The sequence below is a fragment of the Chanodichthys erythropterus genome, chromosome 9 (assembly GCF_024489055.1).
Source record: "Chanodichthys erythropterus isolate Z2021 chromosome 9, ASM2448905v1, whole genome shotgun sequence".
Taxonomy (NCBI): Eukaryota; Metazoa; Chordata; class Actinopteri; order Cypriniformes; family Xenocyprididae; genus Chanodichthys; species Chanodichthys erythropterus.
In genome coordinates, this window is record NC_090229.1 from 9,442,606 (window position 1) to 9,466,236 (window position 23,631).

Genomic DNA, 23,631 nt, shown 5'->3' on the forward strand with positions numbered 1-23,631 from the left:
CCAATAAGAGGACAGATGTCCACGCATGTAACTTGCATAAATGCATTTTGGTACGCTTTAAAAAGCGAAAGCGAACCGAACCGAGAAGAAAATTCAACATTGTAACAAAAGTCCCTGTTTTGAAACAATGCAGTTGATCTACAGGTGTGAAAACACCCTTAAACAGCCATTCCGTCACCAAATACTTAAATACTTGAAGACTTAATAGACTAATTATTTTCAAACTTAAACATTTTTACCTGGATATGTCGCAGATATTGAATGAAAATGTTCTGATTCTTTATTATTCTTTACAGTGTTAACATTAGTTTAATTCATTAGTTATAAATGACAATAAAAAATACTTTCAAAGCATTTAATGATCTTAGTTAATGTTTGTTTCAACGTTTAATAATGCATTATTAAAATCAAAACCTGAGCTAGCATAAACTAACAATAATCTTTTTAACTAACATTATCAAAGAATAAATAATATAACAAATGTAGCTATTGCTCATTGTTAATGTTAGTTAATGCATATTAACTATATGCATTTATATATATGAATATTTTTCTTTCCTTCCTTTTGTTTTGTAATCTCCTTTTTGAAAATTTAAAATAGGAAGTTCAACATGCATTCTGGGAAATTAAGTGTGCTTCCACAAAAGTCTGTCAGTCAGTCAGTCAGTAAATCAGTTGATTGGAAGAAAAAAAAAGTTGTTTCTCTTGTTCTTTACTCCTTTATTTTAGTTAAATATTTAATATAATTATTAGTTATGGTTTTAATCATTACTATAATGATAACAGGTGCCATTGTTTATTTATAGCTTTAATTTTCTATAATAACGCAGTGATATTTGGGCTTAATGTTCATTGTTTGATGGTTTGTTTGGGGTTTCTTTGCTTGCTTTACTTTTAGCTGATTGTTTAACAAGATTGCATGCATCTGTTTAACAAACACAGAGAACCATAACAGTAAATATTTTGATGAGCACATTTTCTCTTTCTCAGCACACACTGTTAAAAATTGTCCTGTTAAAAAACACTAAGTAACTGGCAGCACGGTTGCCAGCAAGTTACTGTTAAATTAACAGTGTCTTGCTGTTGTTGAAATTTACAGTTTGTTACTGTTTTTGTAAATACAGCATAAAGCTGTTATTTTCTACATTAACAGTAAATTACTGTCAAAAGTATTAACAGTTAATTAATGTTTATTTGCACTTTTTAACTGTAAGCTACAAATGTTATTATATTGAGAAATGGACTGCTAAGAAAAAAAGGTGTAACTATTTTTCTAGATATTTCTTTGATTTTATTAATTACCCCTTAGAAGTCTTGCTTTAAAACCATAATACAATGTACAAATATATCCTTTGAAACATTAAAAATTTAACACAATGCAGAGTAACTTCAAAATGTGCTTTATTAAAACTTTGAAAAACTTGAAAAATAAAGCCACTTTAAATCACAAAATATTCTCAAAATTACTTACCCCCATGCCGTTCCACACCCGTAAGACCTTCATTCATCTTCAGAACACAAATTAAGATATTTTAGTTGAAATCCAATGACTTAAAGAGGTCTACGGTTATCATTGAAATCCGATGGCTCCGTGAGGCCTTCATAGGGAGCAATGACATTTCCTCTCTCAAGATCCATTAATGTACTAAAAACATATTTAAATCAGTTCATGTGAGTACAGTGGTTCAATATTAATATTATAAAGCGATGAGAAATTTTTGGTGCGGCAAAAAAACAAAATAACGACTTATTTAGTGATGGTCAATTTCAAAACAATGCTTCAGGAAGCATCAGATCATTGTGAATCTGTGTGTCGAATCTGCAGTTCGGAGTGCCAAAGTCATGTGATTTCAGCCATTTGTCGGGTTTGAACTGCGATCTGATTCATGATTCGATAGACTGATTCATAATGCTCCGATGCTTCATGAAGCAGTGTTTTGAAATCGGTCATCACTAAATAAGTCATTATTTTGTTTTTTTGCCGCACCAAAATATTCTTGTCGGTTTATAATATTAATATTGAACTGATTTCGATGTGTTTTTAGTACATTATGGATCTAGACAGAGGAAGTGTTATTACTCCCTACGTAGGCCTCAAGGAGCCATTGGATTTGAACTAAAATACCCTAATTTGTGTTCTGAAGATTAATGAAGGTCTTACGGGTGTGAAACGACATGAGTGTAAGTAATAAATGACAAAATTTTCATTTTTGGGTGAACTAACGCTTTAAGTCCATTAGCTTCTTAAGTAGACTGGCAACCCAAGTGTGATAAGTCTTGTCCACCCTTGGTGCCTTTTTCAGGATTTATTCCAATGAAGTGTCTGAAAAACAAATGCATACATTCAGAATTAGTGTGGGTAAAAGTTTACATAACGAGAATGTGAATAGAAATTAAGGTAACACTTTACAATACGGGTAATATGCATTAATTCATGCTTAACTAATGCACAAATAATCAAGTTAATGTATGACTTATGAAGAACTAAACCATTAATTAATGATTACTGCATCAGCAACTAATAAAGTTTCTATATGATTAATAGATTAAGTAATCATTATATTGTTATTAGTTAAATGTGTCATAATATATTAATTCCCTAATAGCATATTATATTAACTAATAATGTAAATGAACGTGTTAATTACCACAATCGGTCAAAGCCATGCATTTCAACTTCCAGTTGTCTGCTTTAAATAATCTTTAGCTAATGATTTACAAAGGTATCATGTTATGACTTTACTTGTTGAGGCACATGACTATTAACTAATTCAAAATTAATTCAAAACCCATAACCACAATGACATATTACTTAAACGGTAAGTTCACCCAAAAATGAAAATTCTGTCATTAATTACTCACCCTAATGTCGTTTCACACCCGTAAGACCTTTGTTGATCTTCGGAGCACAAATTAAGATATTTTAGTTGAAATCCGATGGCTCCGTGAGGCCTTCATAAGGAAGAAATGACATTTCCTCTCTCAAGATCCATTAATGTACTAAAAACATATTTAAATCAGTTCATGTGAGTACAGTGGTTCAATATTAATATTATAAAGTGACAAGAATATTTTTTGTGCGCCAAAAAAACAAAATAACGACTTATATAGTGATGACCGATTTCAAAACACTGCTTCAGGAAGCATCGGAGCATAAATGAATCAGTGTGCGGAATCATGGTTTGGATCGTGTGTCAAACCGCCAAACTGCTGAAATCACGTGACTTTGGTTCTCTGAACTGCAGATTCGACACTTTGATTCATTTATGATTTTGAAATCAGCCATCACTGAATAAGTCGTTATTTTGTTTTTTTGCCGCACCAAAAATATTCTCGTCACTTTATAATATTAAAATTGAACCACTGTATACTCACATGAACTGATTTAGATGTGTTTTTAGTACATTAATGGATCTTGAGAGAGGAAATGTCATTGCTCCCTATGAAGGCCTCATGGAGCCATCGGATTTCAACTAAAATATCTTAATTTGTGTTCCGAAGATGAACGAAGGTCTTACAGGTGTCAAATGGCATGAGGGTAAGTAATAACTGACAGAATTTTCATTTTTGGGTGAACTAACCCTTTAACAATTAGTCATGTGCCTCAAGTAAAGTCATAACATAACAAATATTAATAAAAGTCTTGAGGGCTTGGAATGACATGAGTGTGGGTAAAAGATGGCAGCATATTTATTTTGTTTGAACTGTCCCTTTCAGTGTTGTACAAAAGCATTTACCATGTTTGCTGAAATACAAAAGAAAAAAAAAGAAAAAAAAAAAAAACACCCTTAGAGGCTTATGTAATAAAATAGACTAGATCTATACATACCAAGGAGTATCAGTCGAGGAGTTGCAGGTTGTTCAAGTGTCCTTTCTACATCAGCTGCAGTGGAAGAGGCCTAAGACACAGTTACAATGATGAGGACAGACTCAATACACTAACAATAATGCCTGTAATGTATGCATTTAATTTTTAAATTAGGAAAGAGCATGTCTATTTCAGTTGTTAGGACAATAATACCATGATAGAACATAAACAACAACAGCGAGTCAAATTGGACAGTCTTTGGGCACGAAAATCTCAACAACAACAAAGTCTCCACTGAAATAAAATGTCATTTAGCCTACTGTACTGGGCAAAGTAACATTACAATACAAACCATCAACATAATAACTTACTGAGTAGTAACGCGCAACTTATTCTATCAAGCTAACCTTGGTCGAAGTAATCCAAAATACACCCAACGCTAAAGAAGCAAAACAGCAACAAAAGAAAAACTCCCCTCATAATACAGTTATGTACAAATTAGAACAAGCTTACCCAAATTTGCAAGCACAACGTTATCGAAATCAACGTTTTGTCTAATATAAACTAAATGTAGGCTTTATTATCCAATAAATGAAAAGATCTTAAGCTAAAATTAGCAAACGAGATGACGACAATTTCAGCGCGTTAGAAATAACTTACATCGATATTACTTTGTTGCTATGATGTTAAAGGCTTACTTTGCAGAAGAGTTTATAGTATATCATATTTGAAAAACTTGTATAGGTATACATAGTGAACTCACCTCGTACTCGGGAAATATATGAATCCGAAATTCAGCTCCACTCTGTGACGCAGTTTGCACGGTTGGCAGGTTTGGCACTGAAATGGACGTATAAAACAGTTACAAGCTCAGCATCCACAATTATTACAGTTATTTGCACAGTTATTTGCAATTGCAAACGTGTAGCCTATCTTGTGTAAAAGGAGCAAGGCAAAGGTGCACTCACCGGTTAAATCACAGTGTAAAGACGGATAAAAATCCAGATGTGTTCGCTGCAGTTTTCAGTTCCAAAAATACTGTTAAGTACTGTTTTCTTTCCTTTGTGGAATAAATACGGTAAAATGCTGTTAAAATTTGTGTACGTCATTTCACCAACCGTAAAAAAACAGTAATGCGCTGCTTTTTAATATAACAGGATTATACTGTTAAAATTTTGCCGTAAATTAACAGCAATTTTTAACAGTGCAGCCTTCATTTATTTGCGTTATTTTGAACAGGAGTGTTTCTTTAGGCATTAATGAATGTGTTGGCACGTCGGAATGTGCGGAAAACTCTGCAAATACAAAGATAAAGTCCCGGTGGATTGTTTCAGTATCACTTTGGCATTAAAAAAGAGTAAGCGTCTTATGGTGTTCTGACTCACTTATACGCAGTGATAACAGCCCATGATACAATCTGTTTACTCTGATGACTGTGCTTGAGGAATTTAGTTGTAACCAAACAGGATATACATGAAAACATCTAAAGAACTTCTTTTCTGTAGTTTAGGCCTTTGCATTATGACGAAGAAGAGTCTGACATGTGCATGTTTGTGGAATGTCGGGTCGGGTCAAATGGGAAGTGGGTAAAATTAGTCTGTGCTGTACACATGCCTGAGTGTTTGTCTGTTTGAATAGATGTTTGGGTGTGCATCAAGCGTGGCCTCCTAATGACCTGTTTTTGGGATGAGCAAGCATTGCACATCCGCTTTTGACTAACTCCGTCTTTATCTGCACATCATAGTTAGACAACTATTGTTTTACCATCATTGTTTATCGTTTAAGCGTGACCTCTTTCTCAGTGCTGTGAGTTATTTTAGAAAAGGCGTGGAGAATGATGCATCAATGTAAAACCCACCATAATAAGGTCACATGAGTGGCGATTTACATGACCCCTCCAATCTCACGCTGGGAAACATGCCGCTATCTTGGATTGACGCCACCTCTTTCCAAAATCACTGTGGCAGAATAACTGGCGCCGCGCTCCGCACTTGTCCAGATATTTTCTTTTGAAAATTTTAGTGAGTAGCGTCAGATTGCACAGCAGGAATGCTCTATATAAGGCTCGAGACTACGCAGTGAGGTTGGAAACCCTTGTAGAAGACGACACGGTGACCTTCAGATCTCCTTACAGCATGTTCTTCAGTATCAGAATGGTTGTGATGTTTGTGGGTTTTGGATATTTGGCATGCAGGGTCACTGTGTTTGTGTCACCAGCAGCCTTCACCGTAACCCTGACCTGCCCTAAAAATACCAGCACTCCATCAGCTTCATTCCTCCTGTCCATCTCTGTTTCTATGAAGTTCGTCGCTTGTGTGCTGATGCCTCTCATTTAAAGATGCGTTGTGCATGCATATAATTAAGCAAAGTTAAAAGTGGTTTTGAGGGTGAGTAAATGATGACAGAATTCTCATTTTTGGGTGAACTATGCATGCAAAGGGACCAATTCTTGTAAACTGGATAAGTCCAAGTGTTTTAATCAACCCTATTCAAAAGTACAGATAAAATACTTGCCAGGACCCAGGACAATTTATTTTTACATTTTCAATTTATTTTAATTTTAGTATTTAGTACATTTTCCCATAGTTTCACAGATGAGGCTTAAGCTAGTCCTAGACTAAAATTCATGTTTGAGCTGTTTTAACTTAAAACAACTTGTACTGACAGATCTTAAAATATGTCAGTGCCATTGTTTTGTCTCAAGATGCACACCTGTAATTTTTTTTTTCTAGGGCACGTTCATAAAAGCTACTTAGATGCCCTAATTGAACTAAGGCCTAATCCTGGCTTAGTCTAAGCCTTGTCTGTGTAACCAGGCCTATGTGTTTTTGTCATGTTTATTTTTATTTCAAATTTAGTTGTAGTAATTGTAGTATTTCAGCTTAATATTATTTTCAGTTAGTTGACATGGAAACATTTCTAATTTTCTAACATGTCTCATTTCTAATCATAAAGTTTTTTAGGGTTTGTTTTTAGTTGAAAGTTTAGGTTTTTCATCTAATATTTATATTTTATTTTATATCAGCTTTGTTTCAAAGATTTGTTTCAAAAGATTTTTATTAGATTTGGTTTTAGTTAACAATGAAAAAACTAGTCCCCTGGGCCCAATTATTAAGCTGGGACTTTTTTGCAATTATTAGGTCAAGATTTAGTGAGGCCCCTCATTACAAGGCTTGGGACAACATTCCTACTTGTACCCCCTGACAATGGCTCTTCCCACATGCTGTCTGATTATAGTATAGTTGTCATTAATATTCTATACATTATAGTATGGAGATTATAGTTTTTATTAATATTTTATACTTTATACTTTCATATTTTGTTTATTTATTCATATTGATTTATTCATATTTTATTCATATTTTGTTTCTTTATTTTTATATTTTCAATTGTCATTTATTTTTAGTCAAAGTTTTAATTTTTATAAAATAAAATTTAATATATTTTTTTTATTAATTTCAATTTCTGGTCTGACTATTTGCATGTGTGCTCTGTTTACTTGTCTTGAATAATTGCTTGACTAGCTTTAGGCAGTGTTTATTTCATTAAGAAATATTCAAAGGAAACTTACATGTAGATAACTATTCATTCTAATAATGTTCATATTAGGGCTGACCGATATATCGCATGCGATTGTCACGCGCATTTCGTCAGTAAAGCCAGTAAAACGGCCTTTAATAGACAGAGCCGTAGTTCACTGACAAGCCACGCCAAATCGCGTTCATTATTGAAGGCGATTCATCTGCGATATGAACGCGATATTGCGTAGCTTGTCAGTGAACTACGGCGCTGTCTTTTAAATGCCACTCCATTTGAAAGCGGGTGTTGGCGATTTACCGGTAATCAAGGAACCGGCTTTACTGACGCAATGCGCGTGACAATCGCATGCGATATATCGGTCAGCCCTAGTTCATATATTATTTTTAAATTAATTTTTAGATTTATCCTTACATCCTTCAACTGTGACTCTAAAATAACACATACTCTATCAATTTTTTAAAAACATTGTCTTAAGGTCTTTGCACACTGAGTCCGAAATTCGCTCGTTAAAAAATAAGAACAACCTCACGTTTTGTCAATCACGTTTACACACTGCCTCCAAAACTTTCATCCGTCACAAAAAAATTGGATCATGTTCGATTTTCTGCGTTTTTCGCTTCGTTGGCACGCATTTTGAGACGTTTTGACAATTCAGAGCCACCGTACAAGCGAACGGTAAAATTCCGAATGCCATCTGACAAGTCGATCCACGTCGTCTACAGCACAAAACAGTAGCACTGTATGACAAACAAAGTGCGGAATACAAAGAGACAAAATATAAAGATTAGGGATGCACTGAATATTCGGCCACCGAAATTTTTCAGTTGAGAAACAGTGGTCTTAATAAATTGGCAGCCACATAGAATAAACTGTGCAGTTGTGAATGTCGTTGTTGATCAGTGTAATATTGACAAACTCTATTCCTAACAGAGATTGACACACACTGTTATGATGCCCAGAAAACAGAATACTTTGACCTCAGAATAACCCTCAGACTGATTATTGGATGTACAGGCACATCTTTACCCTCTAATGTATTTAATGAGACACTTTTAAACTTTAAACTAAATTTCAATTTTGGCCTTTCACATTCATTCCAGCACCCTGCAGGACACAGCATGAGGATAGCAACCAGAGATAATAAACACACTCGCGATAGGCGTTCGGCCCAGTTTCCAGTCTTTGCTGTAACACTTCTGCTCAAAAGCTCTAGCCTGATTCAGATGAGCTACATGAGGACATGACTGATAAACGGCCAGGAGGAGCTCCCTCTTCATGAGCTGATTTACATAGAGCCTTATGATTTATGCAATGCGTAAAAGGTGGACAGAATCGCGGAATCCAGTCATAAAAATGGAATTTACTGTGTAATGCAGAATGTCATTAAATTTGGCAAATTTTGGGGGAATAAATCAAAAGTAGTGCTATACACCTATTCAAACTGGGATATGGACTGGTGTCTGAGAAGATTGCATAAAGAATATGAAGTCTACATGTTCTACAAATGAGTGGCGCAGTTTCATCTACAACATATTCATGTACATGTGAAGCTCAGAATCTGCCATTTCACTATATGAAGACATGAACACATCTTCATGACCATTTCACCATTTATTGTGGAAAATAATATTTGTCATATCATAAACACACAGAAAATCAAAGGTCTTCATTACAACCCATTAAAATAAAAGTTGGTTTAACTTTTAGAAACTGTGACAGAAATATATTGCTATTGTACAGTAGAGTGTACTTCTCAAAGTAATAATAATAATAAATATAGCTGCAAGCAGCAATTAAGGGGCCCAAGCACAAAGAAGGCACGATAAGGGGCCGTTCACACAGAACACGTTTTTTCTATTCCAATGCGCTACTTTTCCATTGTTTTTCTATGTAAACGCACTGGGCAAATTACATGACCGTTACGCTCGCGTCTTTTGCAGCACTGCGTTTTTAAGACGGCATGTCAAGTTAAAAGAATTTCAACTTTTACACGCAGCACCACTAATCGATATCAGTTCCAAAATAGTGGACCAATCAGAAGAACTCGGAGGTGGGCAAGTGCTGCGAGCTTCTGTTTACAGTAGCAAGTTTGCGTGGCAAATGTTTTATTTGTTGGTTATTGCCGCTATTGCATCACATCTCAAAAGCGCATCTCGAGACCCTCGTGTTCTGCGCTGTGCTTTTTTTTAAAAAAACCATTCCTGAGTGCTTCGTCTCGCGTTTTTAGACGTGTTCTCTGTGAACAAGCCCTGAGTCATGCCAACGTGGCTGGGAGCATCAGACTAACTGCAACAATGAAAAATTAAAGACATATTAAGATGATTTTAGGCAAAATGGCTGCAAAATTATAAATACGGTCACTGGTAATATGATTTAATGGTTTATCACTTTCGACCAATAGGTGGCGCTGTGACCAAATTGATGTGGTGTGATTAGAGTGAGGTGACAGTGACACATGCAAAGTTTGGTGTCAGTATGCCAAAGCATTGCAGAGAGACAGCCTCAGAGTCGTTTTGCATCAACGTTTGATAACGCATCAACTTTGTTGATGCGTTATATGAAAACGGTTTCGTCTATCAACCTGAAATCCATACATTTTTGCCGGCATGGTCTGAAGATGATACAATTTGATTTTGGTAAAAATCGGTAAGCAGTCTAGGAGGAGTTTGTAAAAGTAGTTTTTTTTTTAAAGAAAATCAAAATGGCAGACAGGAAGTTTGGCCCACTATGGCAAAATTGGTATCTATGTTCTCAGCATGACCCAAGGAGTCTATTAAGACCAGTTCCATTACAATAGGCTAATATGATCAAAAGTTATTAGAATTTTTGGAAATTTCATTACAACTTTGGATTTACAACTTTCAATTCATTAGACATTTGATTACTAAAATTTAATTTAACATTTGAACGAACCGCCCATAAAAAAAAAAGAATCCAGAAAAATAAAACTGAAAAAATGGAATTTGGGAAAAAATAGATTTCATAAGGCCCTATTTTACCCCGTTTACATTATCTTTTTTTCAATGACTGTTTCTCTCGCCATTTAACATGCCTCTGGCTGCTTAGTAGGCAATTATCGGTTATAGTGGAGTTGCTATTCTGAGATGCTAAGTCTGTGTGTGTGTGTGTGTGTATAACGTTTCAACATCCAATGCCAGAAACCTGTTCAGGGTATCGTTTACTTCACATAGCAGGAGTGGACTCAGTTAAGTGAGGTGTCATCCCTTCGGTAATGACACGGAAGCTGGGATTGCATCGGTAGCTGTCGTATTATTAGCGGAAGGAGTGGCACTAGAAGAATTTGTCTCATCTCTCGTAGCTGTTTGGACGTGTTTTTATGACTGATACCTCTCAACGTCAGCCCTTCCTGCTGCTTAAAGAAATTCAGTGTGATATAAAGATGAGCCTGGTCCATCCACACATCCAAATAAAGATTTATCCCACACCACAGATTAGATGTGCCAGCCTTCTCCTGCCCTACTACAGAACACCAGATCCCAGTCTGAGATGCACTCTGATCCTCTTTACGATCATCAATTAGATGTAGTCGATACAGTTGCAGTTAAAGCCTCATAACCGGATGGTAAAAGTTGGGTATGGTTTAGTTTCGCTCACTAGGTGATGGAGGAAAAATGGCTTAATTTGTTTCTCTTTGAAGATGAAACGGTGCTTTAAATGAGTCGGAACAGAACAGGGTCATCTGATTTAGGACGCGGGAAGTGGATGTGGACTTGGGTAATGTGCTTGTTTTTCTGTGCTTTGATCTTGATTTATTGTTTAATAGAAGTGTCACTGTGGATCTCGACTTTCTGAAGTGTTTCCTAAGAACATGCCGAAGTATTAGGCCTGTTTTTCTATCTATTTTTAAGCTTTGCTCTGATGATGTTAGTAAAAATGCTGGAACTTTCCCATACTTTCTGACTGTTGAATATTTTAGAGTGGTTAGAGACAACTTTTAATAAGACATGAACATGGCAGTGGAGCGTAGATTTAATGCGTTAGTTTCTGAGAACAGTGCTGATTCACTTCATGTCAACTGATCCGATCCTTAATCGTGTTTTGAGTTGTATATTGAGTTCAGTTGTTGTATTTATTATATTGCTCACTTTCAATATAATTAACGTGTTTCTTCTTCTTTTTTTCTTTTTTTACAGTTTTTTTTAGGCTTTTTGCCATTTTATTGACAGTAAAAGTGAAGAAATGACAGGACATAGTGCATAGGAGGGAAGTTGGATCATATGATATCAGCTGACAAAATTGTTTCAGAGGCAGAGCAAGTAAATAAATTTTGAATGAATAATGCACACTAAGATCAGGAACATGCATTAAAAAAGTAAATAAAAAAAGCCCTTATATTAGTTTGGAGTCTAAAAGATGTTATGTTATGAAATAAGTCTCACCAAGGCTGCATTTATTTGATCAAAAATGCATTATAAATGTCTTTACTGTCTCTTTTGATCAATTTAATGCATCTTTGCTAAATAATTTTTTTCAAGAAATAAAATCGATTCCAAACTTTTAAACATAGGTATATGATTCTAGATGTTTTTTCCCCTCTAGATTAATGCTGTTACATTTATCACACTGTACCATAACTGTTTTAAGCATTAATTGTACAGTTTCATAATTCATTAGGGGCTGTTAGGTGCTAAAATAGGAAATGTCTTTTATTTCAGGAAATGTGCAGAAAGGGGGAAATGTTTTATTACAGGAGGAACCATATGGAAAGTGACAGTGAATTTCAAGGAGACTCTTAATCATGTGCTAATAGTCTGCTCACAGCTCTAGCTGAAGCACTCTGAATTCACAGAGGAACGCAGGTTATTTCTCTGAGCTTGTTATAAGTCATGGTATATGCAGAGAGGACTGTGTGTGTGTCAAATACATTTATATTAAATTGTACTGGACAAATGTGAAGGGCATTTGCAGCCATTTACATCACACAATGATTTATCTGCATTTAAAGGTGCTGTTTATTTTACCACTATTTCACTGAAATAGTACTGCAACGGTTATTTTGATAATTGATTAATCTGTTGATTATTTTTCTATTAATCTGATGAAAAATTCTTAAAGGTGCCGTAGAATGAAAAATTTAATTTACCTTGGCATAGTTGAATAACAAGAGTTCACTACATGGAAATGACATACAGTGAGTCTCAAACTCTCCTTCTTATGTAAATTTGATTTGTTTAAAAGACCTCTGAAGAACAGGCAAATCTCAACATAACACTGACTGTTATGTAACAGTCGGGATCATTAATATGTACGCCCCCAATATTTGCATATGCCAGACCATGATCAAGGCATTACACAAGGGCAGCCAGTATTAACGTCTGGACCTGTGCACAGCTGAATCATCAGACTATGTAAGCAAGCAAGGACAATAGTGAAAAATGGCAGATGGAGCGATAATAACTAACATGATCCATGATAACATGATATTTTTAGTGATATTTGTAAATTGTCTTTCTAAATGTTTCGTTAGCATGTTGCTAATGTACTGTTAAATGTGGTTAAAGTTACCTTTGTTTATTACTGTATTCACGGAGATAAGAGCCGTCGCTATTTTCATTATTAAACACTTGCAGTCTGTATAATTCATTCTTTATAAATCTCTCCAACAGTGTAGCATTAGCCGTTAGCCAAGGAGCATAGCCTCAAACTCATTCAGAATCAAATGTAAACATCCAAATAAATACCATACTTACGCGATTAGACATGCTGCATGACAAACACTTTGTAAAGATCCATTTTGAGGGTTATATTAGCTGTGTGAACTTTGTTTATGCACTGTTTAAGGCAGTCGTAAGGTCGGGGGCAGGGAGCACGAGAATTTAAAGGGTCCGCAGCCTGAATCGGCGCATATTTAATGATGCCCCAAAATAAACAGTTAAAAAAATGAATTAAAAAAAAAATCTATGGGGTATTTTGAGCTGAAACTTCACACACATTCAGGGGACACCTTAGACTTGTATTACATCTTTTGAAAACGCATTCTACGGCACCTTTTAAAAGTATATTTTAATCCATTATTTAATCCATTATTTAAAAAAAAATTTATTCCACATCCTGCCCAATGTTGTCCTCCAAAAAATGTGTAATATAAAGGCTATGAAAACAAATATAGCGAATGTATTGATGTAGGCTATGCTGTACATAGCATAGTCATGTGCAAAAAGGTTTAAAAATATACATTAAATTCTAAAACAAAAAAAAACAACTGATTGCTTACTTTTTTTAAAAGCAGAAGTTAAAATGACAATCCCCCTGTAGGACATCAAAACAAGATATAGTCAATAAGAAAATAGTCAACCCATAATATGAAGCTTTACCTGTAAATATGAATATTCATTTCTAGCTCAGACTGATTGTAAATTGTTTAAACCATAACCCTATAATGGGTCATACCATTAACATCACCTGAGCACTGAGCAGTTGAATTAAATATGCTATAAAACCGCTGGCATTGAGGGACTTGCATTTATTGCATGGATGAATGTGTTTAAAATGAATATACACAGTTCAGTTGAATGATAACATCTGCCCTCTTTAATGCTGTCAAACTGAATGTACAAAGCAAACTGTTTGCTGAAAATATCCACAACTTAACAACACTGAAATAGTAGCATGAGGTTTATCTGTCAATCAATTGCACTTGAAAGTTGTGATTATTACTAAAACATTATTTTTGATGATCCATTCAATTCTGGATGGATAAAATCTTCCTTTCTACTCTTTGAATATTTCTTTTATAATATTTCTTTCTCCACATTATGAAAGAAAAACAGGTTGATAACATAAATGAACATTAGGCTACATCACAAAGAGGAAGTGTTTTTTTCCCCTAGTACTTAAAGTCAGCATGAAATGGAAGCTGTGATAGCCTTTTCTTCCCTGTTCTTCCTTTTTCTTACATATATCGGAGTCAACTGCTTCTCTAACAAGAAAAACTGTTGTTTACTAATGCTGTGACCTCATGTGAGTGACAGGTCGTCCTGCCCTCATGCTGAAAAAAACATCATCAGAGAAGAGATGTTGCTGCAAGAGGGAGGGGGAAGTTATTTTGATAAAGGATTATGAGGGCACATGAATTAAAAAAACGGATATGGAATAATTGTGGTATAATAAATACCACAATATTCCATAGAAAATAGGAATTGTCTATTTTGATTTTATTGTGACTTGTGCTAAAAAACATATTTCATATTTGGAGTGTCATCTTGTAAGTATTTCTTTTTATATAAATATTTATTCTTCCAAAAGATGAATTCTGTATTACATTTTCAGTGTAACTCCCCAGAGTAGGTTGTCTAAGAATCTAGATGACAAAGACTTTTTTTCCATCCATTGTTGGAGTTGTTCTCTGGGACAGTTAGTGCTTTATTTTGGAGGACTGCCTGTCCAGTGGAGAAAACAAAGAGCATCAGTTTGTGGATGTCTGTCCCTGTGCTGCTTTCTCTAGAAGTGTGAGCACTTGCTCGCTCTATTTTTACACCACAGTGTTCTGAGAAAAGAGTGACTGTGCTCCAGTAAGTCTCCTGTGTGGTGGATTCATTGTTTTCTCATTGGAATGATGTCAAGGCTTTTTGCTTTTTGGTCACATGTTGGTGTCAGTACTGATAGAACAAATGAACCACTTGTATCATGTTTGTCATAGAGCAGCTTGCTTGTGTGTAATACATTGTTGCTGTTATTGTAATAATTGACCACATTTCTGTGGTGCTAGCAACGTCAAGGTTATGGGTTTGATTCTTAGGAAATTCATGAACGCATAGTGTTCAGTGTTAGTTGCTTTAGATCAAAGTGTCTGCCAGATGCATGAATGTAAATGTATAATTTGCAAGGCTACAGCTAACAACTACTTTGATCTTCATTGATTCATCTGTTGATTATTCCTTCAATTAATCAGATATTTCACATCTGGCCCAGTGCTCTTATTAATAAAAAAACTGTGTGCAAGTTGCAAATGTATAAAGGTTACAGTATTGTAATTAATAATAATAATAATAAAAATAAAAAAAATCTGTTGCTGGCTGAATAACTTTTTTTTAAATCATTAAATATTATATATGTGATCAGATGGGGTCGGTAACATTTTTCTTTTTAAAGAAATACTTTAATTTCGCAAGAGCGCATGAAATTAATCAAAAGTTACAGTAAAGAGATTTATAATGTTACAAAAGATTCCCATTTCAAATGAAAACTGTTCTTCTTAATATTCATCAAAGTATCCTAAAAAACATTATCACGGTTTCCACAAAAATATTAAGCACAACTTTTTTCAACATTGATGAAAATAAGAAATGTTTCTTGAGCGCCGATGATTTCTGAAGGATCACGTGACACTGAAGACTGGAGCAATGATCCTGAAAATTCAGCTGTGCATCACAGGAATAAATTACATTTAAAAAAATATATTCAAATAGAAAACATTTTTTTTATTGTAATAATATTTCACAATATTAATGTTTACAATATTAATTTAACATCTTCTTGGCCAAGTCAAGCATGTTAGTGTGTGTATTAGCTGCTGTCAGTGGGTCATCATCTTTAGGGGTCGTGCTAGTATGGACTCTGACGGCAGGAGATTGTTAGTGGCCGTAAAACCCTCTAATCTTCTTTTCAACGCTAAGAGAGACCATGTCAAGGTCTGGTTCATGATCTTTTATTGTCTTACCTGGAATTCCCATCATGCTGTGTTACTCACATGACACATTATATTTACAAACCCAGCTGTAGAAGTTAATTTTTGTCGGATCTGAGTGACATCAAGCCTACATCATTAAGAGAATGCTGGGAATTAGATGAGATCAGATCAGAGGGCATTACTTTCCACCATTTCCTCATTTAGTCAGTCTCGTTTTGGTGTCCATAGGTGCTTAAATCAGTTACCGAGAAAGTGCTTGATCTCCTAAAGCTCCTAAGCTAAATGTTTTCTTCCTGAAATGTATCCTGGCATTAGTAATCAATAGTTTTACGGGGTCGCAACAAATATTTGTGAGGGAATTCAGGTTTGTAGCCCACTTTATCCTAAATACAATAAGCCATATTTTGTTTTGAGACATAAATTGTATTGATGCACTAACATTTTTGCAACCGAAAATATTTGTCCAAAAATGAATCTTCGGTTTTGGCCGAAACATGTTTAAACGTCACTTTTAGTCTATACTGTTCTCAGGAGATGCATAAACAAGACTTCACTAAACATTATTTATATCATGCCTCCCATTCAATAAGTGAAATAAGCTTTGTGCTTTGTTACTTTTGATATGAAACAAAGTCTGGAGTTTCAAATTCTGACAATCTGAAGAGAAAGGCGCATTTTGCTATATACACTTATAATTACATACATATTCATTATATTTTTACTTGACCTGTTGTCTTCATTATTTCATGTATGTTTAAATATTATCTGCATGAAAACAAGTTTCCATTACCGCCAAATTTTAAATGTTAATTAGGGCTGCAACTAATGATTATTTTGATAATCGATTAGTTGGTTGGTTATCTCTTCGATTAATCGATAAAAAGACCAATGTTGTTCTTTATTTTACTTTATTGACAAAACGCTCTATTCCACATCCTGCCCAATGCTGTCTTTCAAACAAACGTGCCAACTGAATGCTATGAAAACATATATAGTAAATACATCTATATCTCTGCTATAAAGCAAAAAGTTTAAATTCCTCCATTAAAAATAAAGATAATAATAAAGAAAAAACAAAAACTTGGTGTTTACAGATAAGAGGAATGTTCTGCAGAAACACACACTTTCACTGTAGTTACTGTAATTTCATCCTGTAAATGTAAGAAACGTCTTACATTTATATTCACCTACACGCTGTTATCCCTTTAAAATACATGAATTAGATGTTGACTTTTAAACCAAAATTTAATGTCCAACAACAGATATTTCAGCAAAATGAATATTTTTGAGCTGAATTATAACTGAATTTTTCCTCTCTAATGCATCCTGCCTGTTTGACGTGCATGCCTGTGCCGGCTCTCGTTCAGTAAAATTTGAAGTTAACGCAGACTGTCAGGACGAGCCCTCATGCAAAATGGAAATACTTGTATGAATTTGAAACACTTACAGATAAGGATATATTCGTAAAATGAAAGTTTTGCGAAAAGAAAACATTAAACGGCACACGCACATCTGTCAGAGCACCTGATAGGGCAAGCCATGTTAAACATTACGCTAATGCATTAGCTTGAAGCTTAAAATAAAGAATTCTCATGTTTTGGGCAGCTTGGATCACATACCTTTTCAACAGCAGCTCACTCTGTTTCCTCCGCAATTTTTATTTGCATTTTGTCCAATGAAATGCGTCATTCAGTGGTATAATTTGACGCGACTGGCAGAAGTTTTCCGTGCACGGTGGGCAGACGCGACTAATCAGTAATGAAATTCATTGACGACGATTTTTATTATCGATTTTATCGATTTAGTTGTTTATATTTTAACACTGAATTGGACTAGAAACTATTATATTAATAGTCAAATAATTTATATCAAGTATAATAATTGCATCATCACTAATAGATAGCATAAAGACTTACATGCTAAGAATGCAAATGCAAGTAGAAGGTAAAGTTTCCAAAAAAAAAAAAACGTTGCAAAGTTTCCTCAGCAGTGCGCAATGTTGAAATATTAAAGTGAACACTGTTGTCCAGCAGATCGCTGCAGTCTCTTAGGATTTCTTAGGAGTGAGTGTGTTTGTGTGCATACATTAATATTGTACTCACTCCATCTGTATACACCTAAATATGTAGGTATTGATCTGTGTGTGTGTGTGTGTGTGTGTGTGTAAATGTAGGCCGATTGTGTATTAGGATTACATAAGAAGAGGAGCCGGCAGAATCGTAGCGAGAGAAAGAGAGAGAGTGAGCGCAGACATGAAAACGGTGCTGTGCCGAAAGTGGGCACGCGCCGTGCAGTCGTTCAGGACTCGCCGTGGCTCCGTGAGTCTTATTTATAGTCCCTCTCTCTCTCCCCCTCTCTCTCCGGGTGCCTAATCTTCTCCGCCTCAGAGCTTAATTAGATTGGAGGTCGGGTGGCCATGGGGAGAGATGAGCGTGAACTGGCTCCCCTTTGGTTGCTGCGTGCGCCTGCAGAGAGCCCAGAGATGGAGGCGGCGCGGAGGGGCGCGAATCGAGGTGCGGGGGGAGTCCGAGGAGCTAAGGAACAGCTTCATCATCTTCTTCTCACCCAGGCATGCGTCATGCCTGCTCAAACTGCTGGTGGGGATGGGAAAAAAGGCGCTCGCGGTGGCTTGATCCTCCAGGGATAAACCCTTCCATCAGCTGCCACCTTAGAGAGAAGATTGTCGTGTTTCTACCCCCCTTACCTAGATCCCGCAGTAGAGATCTCGTGGCTTGATTTGTACAGAGTTGGTTTGTATCGCGTTAGTGGGCGTGTTTTGTGATTGTGAAGTTTATGTTGTGAATATCGTGATGTTTTGTGTTGTATGTTAGCCTAGCGTTTGGGTTTGTGGCTTGTTTGTTCTTGGGGAAAGTTCTGGTTTTGATGTTGCTTGTGTACTTTCGAAATGAAACTTTGGGAATGAATGATTATGATTGTGAAGCTTGTGGAACATTAAACCGCCGATTGAATGTTTATTTGCAACATAACGAAGCATCCTACTTGACGTGCATGTGCAATAATGAGCTGATAATGCAGGTGCAGGTGTGTGTGTGTGTGTGTGTGTGTGTATATGTGTGTGTGTGGACTTCACTGGCTCCTGTCGCATAGCGTAGCTTTTGCTGGCAGCGGCTGCACTGCCTCTGTTGATCCATCTGCCGTGCTGTTTAAACTCTTTCTCTGTCTGGGATTTCTGCTTCGGTCATTACTGTGAGAGGCAGAGGGGAGCAGGTGTTTGGGTCTTTGTATCCCTCAGGTGTGAGGCGTATTTTTAGAGTGACTGGCATAACGGTGTGTGAGAATTGATGTGCATGTGTGCGTGTGTGTGGGCTGGGTGATGTTCAATATTCACAGTGGTTTAGCAATGAAGTTAAGCAGGATTATGAATATTGCAATTATTTAAATGTGCCTTTTATCAAGTTTACTAATGCCATTAGTCTAATTTCACAATCCACTTTGTCTCAAAACTTGCAAATATAAGAGTGTTAAGACAGATGTTTTAATAGATCTCTTAAAATTAATTAGCAAAATTGGCATTATAGTTTGTAAGTTAAGTTAATATTTGTGAATCTGTTAGTTTTAATCAATTCAAAACTTTACTTCATTGATTAATTACTTCTTGTGACAAGTGTTTTAGTAAAATATGTAAACTTTATACTGTTTATTACTATATATTGTTATTTTGGTGCAGAATAATTAGATATTTAATGTAGTGTTGTCAAAAGTACCAACCGCGATACCAAGTCAGTACTGAAATTTAAAAAATGTGACGCTTTGAGCGCTGTTGAGCGGATTCGTAAACACCTCTGATTGGCTGTTGTGTTCACATGCTTAACATATATGTCTATGATTGGCTACAGTGATCAACACTTCAAAAGAATGGTGTAAATAGACATCAATGATGCTCTTTACCGAGCTCTTACACAGATACATACAGAGCATTTGAAAGCAAGCGTCTATCAGTGGACAAGTCCTGCTTTCAAACTCTCCCGCCTTCAAAACGCCAATCACAGACATATATGTTGAGTGCGTGAACACAGTGGCCGATCAGAGGTGTTTACGAATCCGCTCAACTGCGCTCAAAGCATCACATTTTTAAAATTTCAGTACTGACTTGGTATCGCGGTCGGTACTTTTGACAACACCAATTTAATGTTTCTCGTATTCATTTAGTTTACAAAAAATGCCTTGATTATTTTTAAATAGATGTGTTTTAGTTGGTACATTAACCCTTAAACAGGCAAAGTGTACCACAGGATACATGCTTTTTTAGTCTCTTGTAGGAGACATGAGAAATAATTTTTCATCCAAATTCTGTTATCATCAAAGTTGAGTCTGTTTGGAGTATGTGGGTTACATGGTTAAAGTTTTCTGTGCTCATTTTGTCACTTTGACCTAAAGCCAACATGTCCGCCCATGGTGCAATGACCAGTACAGGGAGCCCAGTTTACCTTGAGACACCATTCAATACTGTAAATAATATATATATATATATATATATTTTTATACCCTAATAGGGAAACGTATCCTGGGAGATACAACTCATAAAATCCAAACTACATCAACTATTTCAAAAATTCCTTTGGATATATTTTACTTAAGTCAAGATGATATAAAAAGTGACATGAACTGATTTTTTGCTGATCATTTTCCACTCTTGCCTGTCTAAGGGATAAGCAATTGTAATCTACTTAATCTACTCTGAAGATCCTTTTAAGCCATTTCAGAGAAAAAGCACACACGCACACACGTACATTTTCTCTGAAATGGCTTAAAAGGATCTTCAGAGTTAGTTAGTAAGTTAAAAGGCTTCTTTCATACCAGGTAGTTGTTTATAAATACTATATTATAGTATATTTTATCTATACCAGGACTAGTGTGTAAAACTGCTGTGTAATTACTGGGAGTATTATTCTTTGTGCATTGGCATTGTGATGTTCTGTGAACTTGTTGATCTTTTTATATCATTCCCCTGCCCCCGACCGAAGATTTTCATAGTTTACCGTTAGCCGTTCATTTAAGCCATTAGTCGATTAGTAGGGGGAGAAATACAAAACCATAATAATGAGCATTTAAAATGTAAATTAAAATTAAATTCTGAGATCAGAACGCAAACTAAATAAATAGCCTATAATATAAATTACATCCTTATAATGAAAATATTTTTTAAATGTAGGACATAAACAAACTATTAAATAAATATACACCGAATTGAAACACTTCATAGAGAAATAGGCCTATTAGTGCAAACATAATCAGGCTGACAGACAAGTAGCCTTAACATCCAAAGAAAAATCAGTTTTTCTGAGGTCAGAACAAACAAAATTAATATACATTATATAAAAATGAATAAATAAATAACAGCAAACTGAAACACTACAAGATTCAGCGTCACTCCAATCTCAGTCTTCTTATATTATGAGAAAGGAACACGAGTTTGTCCACATTGTTGGGGAGAAGTGAGCTCCGTGTCTTGCTCACAACGAAAGCCAGCTTTTTAAAAGATGCGTTCCATTGGCATGGACGTGGATGTTAAGTAAGGAATAATTGACGAGGGGCTGTTTAATTCTTAGAAAATACTGCACACCCGAGGTGGTAATGTGGCCACAACACAAAGCGGAGCTTATTTAGCGGAGCCCGAAGTCAATTATTCGGCTTATACTATGGTTACCACACCTCAAGACACTGTTCCGATATTGTATTTCAAGATATTTGTCAGGTTTTTGTCCTTAAAAGACTCTTGTGTGTGGGACTAATTTCTTACACATCTCAAGCCCAAGCCTCTGTTGCTAATTCCAAAACATCATTTCAGAACTAGTAACAGAGGCTTGAGCCTTGATAGCAGACTAATACCATTGATATGGTTATTAATGCAGTTATATGAAACTGCAGTGCGTTAGTGATAGGAAGTTCGGATCATTTTACCGACTCTGACTTTTGAGTCTCGTTCAGCAAAATGAACGAATCTTTTTTCGAGTCATTTAGTTCATTTCATTCATTTTAGCAAAATGTAATTAAAATGTTACGTGTTACTTCCCCAAAACATCTTCAACTTATGCAAACATTGATCACACTACAAACAATGCAAAACTACAATGCAATAAGATTCAGAAATGATTAATTAATTCTTTACCTGGGTCTTCAGTTTATGATTAAGCTGATTAAGCTCACCTCACCTCTGTCTCAGTCTGAGCCGCAAAGAGAATTGATTCGTTCATTTCATGAGTCTTTCGGGTTTTTGAGTCATTCCTTAATCACGTGACAGACCCATATGCTAAACCAATGCAGTCTGAGCCAGAAAGAGAATTAATTAGTTCTTTTCTTGAGTCTTTCGGGTTTTTGAGTCGTTCCTTAATCATGTGACAGACCCATATGCTATTTCTGACATTTCTGTCACTATGTTTTTGTTACTGTTTCTTCGGGATCTGTGGTGTGTTATTATTTTATAAATAAATAAAGCCCTGTTATAAATAAAATATTGACTAATTTATCTTTTTGACTGTCTATCTGTAAACAATAGGCTATATAATAATATAATAATCCAAGCCTACAATACAAAGTATTTATAGCCTAGTTTGTACATTTTTACTCCAATTTTGAGTTTGGTGGTATAATAATTGCTTTTCCTAGGCAGACTTCACATATTGGTCTAATATATGTATAAGAAGATTGCTCAAAAAGGACATAATGACATAAATTAAAAGCAAATAACATTTTGAATTTGAATTATTAATGTTAGTTTAAAACATTAAGGTTATGATAACTTCAGCTTTAACAGTTGTAACCCAAACTGTATTGACTGCATTGTAGGGGTGTAACGATACGCTCAGGTCACGATACGATACGTATCTCGATACGGAGTTCACGATATGATACGTATCACGATATTTTGAACAAAATGAAACTGAAATTCAAACAAGATTTATTAAAAAAAACATTAACAAATTTCAATAATTGTCCTTGTTGTACACACAAGATCACATTTCAATAAAATAAATAAATATAAAATTTTAATAAAAACCTTCTGTATTCAAATTAACAGTTGAATAGGGCTGTCTGTCACTAAAATTTTTTTTTTTAATTTAACATGAACTTAGAATTATGAATAGGGGCCGTTCACATATCGTGTCTAAAAACGCGTGGAAGGCGCGGCCGCACCGCTTCTCCTTCTTTCCAAAGCGCTTGCGCTCCCGTGGCGTCGGTCGTTGCTATGCAACCATGAACTGATCTCTCCAAGAGGATCAGAGGACGTTTCTGCAAAGGATAAATGATTTCTAGCCCTTGCATTAGTTTTACTACGAGATATATTGATGGAGATAAGATATAAAAACCACCATGTACAGCTATGATCAGCTGTTCGGCTGAGCTTTTGATGTTTTGTTACGGAAAGGCCATAGCTGATCGGTTGATTCTTGTCACACGACCTGCGGTGCGCTTGCGGCATTCTGAGAAGTTGAGAATTGCATGCGTGTCGCGACCGCGTTGATCCCATTATGAGCGCGCCTGCCGAGCAGGTTAAATTTGAAAATAATAACTGACTTGCACGCGGAAAAGACGCAATATGTGAACGGCCCCACAGAACTTAAAGCAAAGCATCGCAAGCGTATTTTGCTTTTCTGTGAGCACAGCTGTTGCT

General features: G+C 35.6%; 1 protein-coding gene and 1 long non-coding RNA gene across 5 annotated transcripts in view; one reads left to right on the forward strand and one right to left on the reverse strand.

The window, feature by feature from the left end:
• The window catches only part of LOC137026891 (tight junction protein ZO-2-like), an 83,034-nt gene that overhangs the window by 12,334 nt on the left and 47,069 nt on the right, over positions 1 to 23,631 (forward strand). The gene's annotated exons all lie outside the window — the stretch shown is intronic.
• LOC137026893 (uncharacterized) lies at positions 1,975 to 4,961 on the reverse strand. The gene is made up of 3 exons (XR_010895948.1): positions 4,572 to 4,961; positions 3,830 to 3,899; positions 1,975 to 2,323 (listed from the first exon to the last, which is right to left on the reverse strand). It is a non-coding gene; the product is annotated as an uncharacterized lncRNA (long non-coding RNA).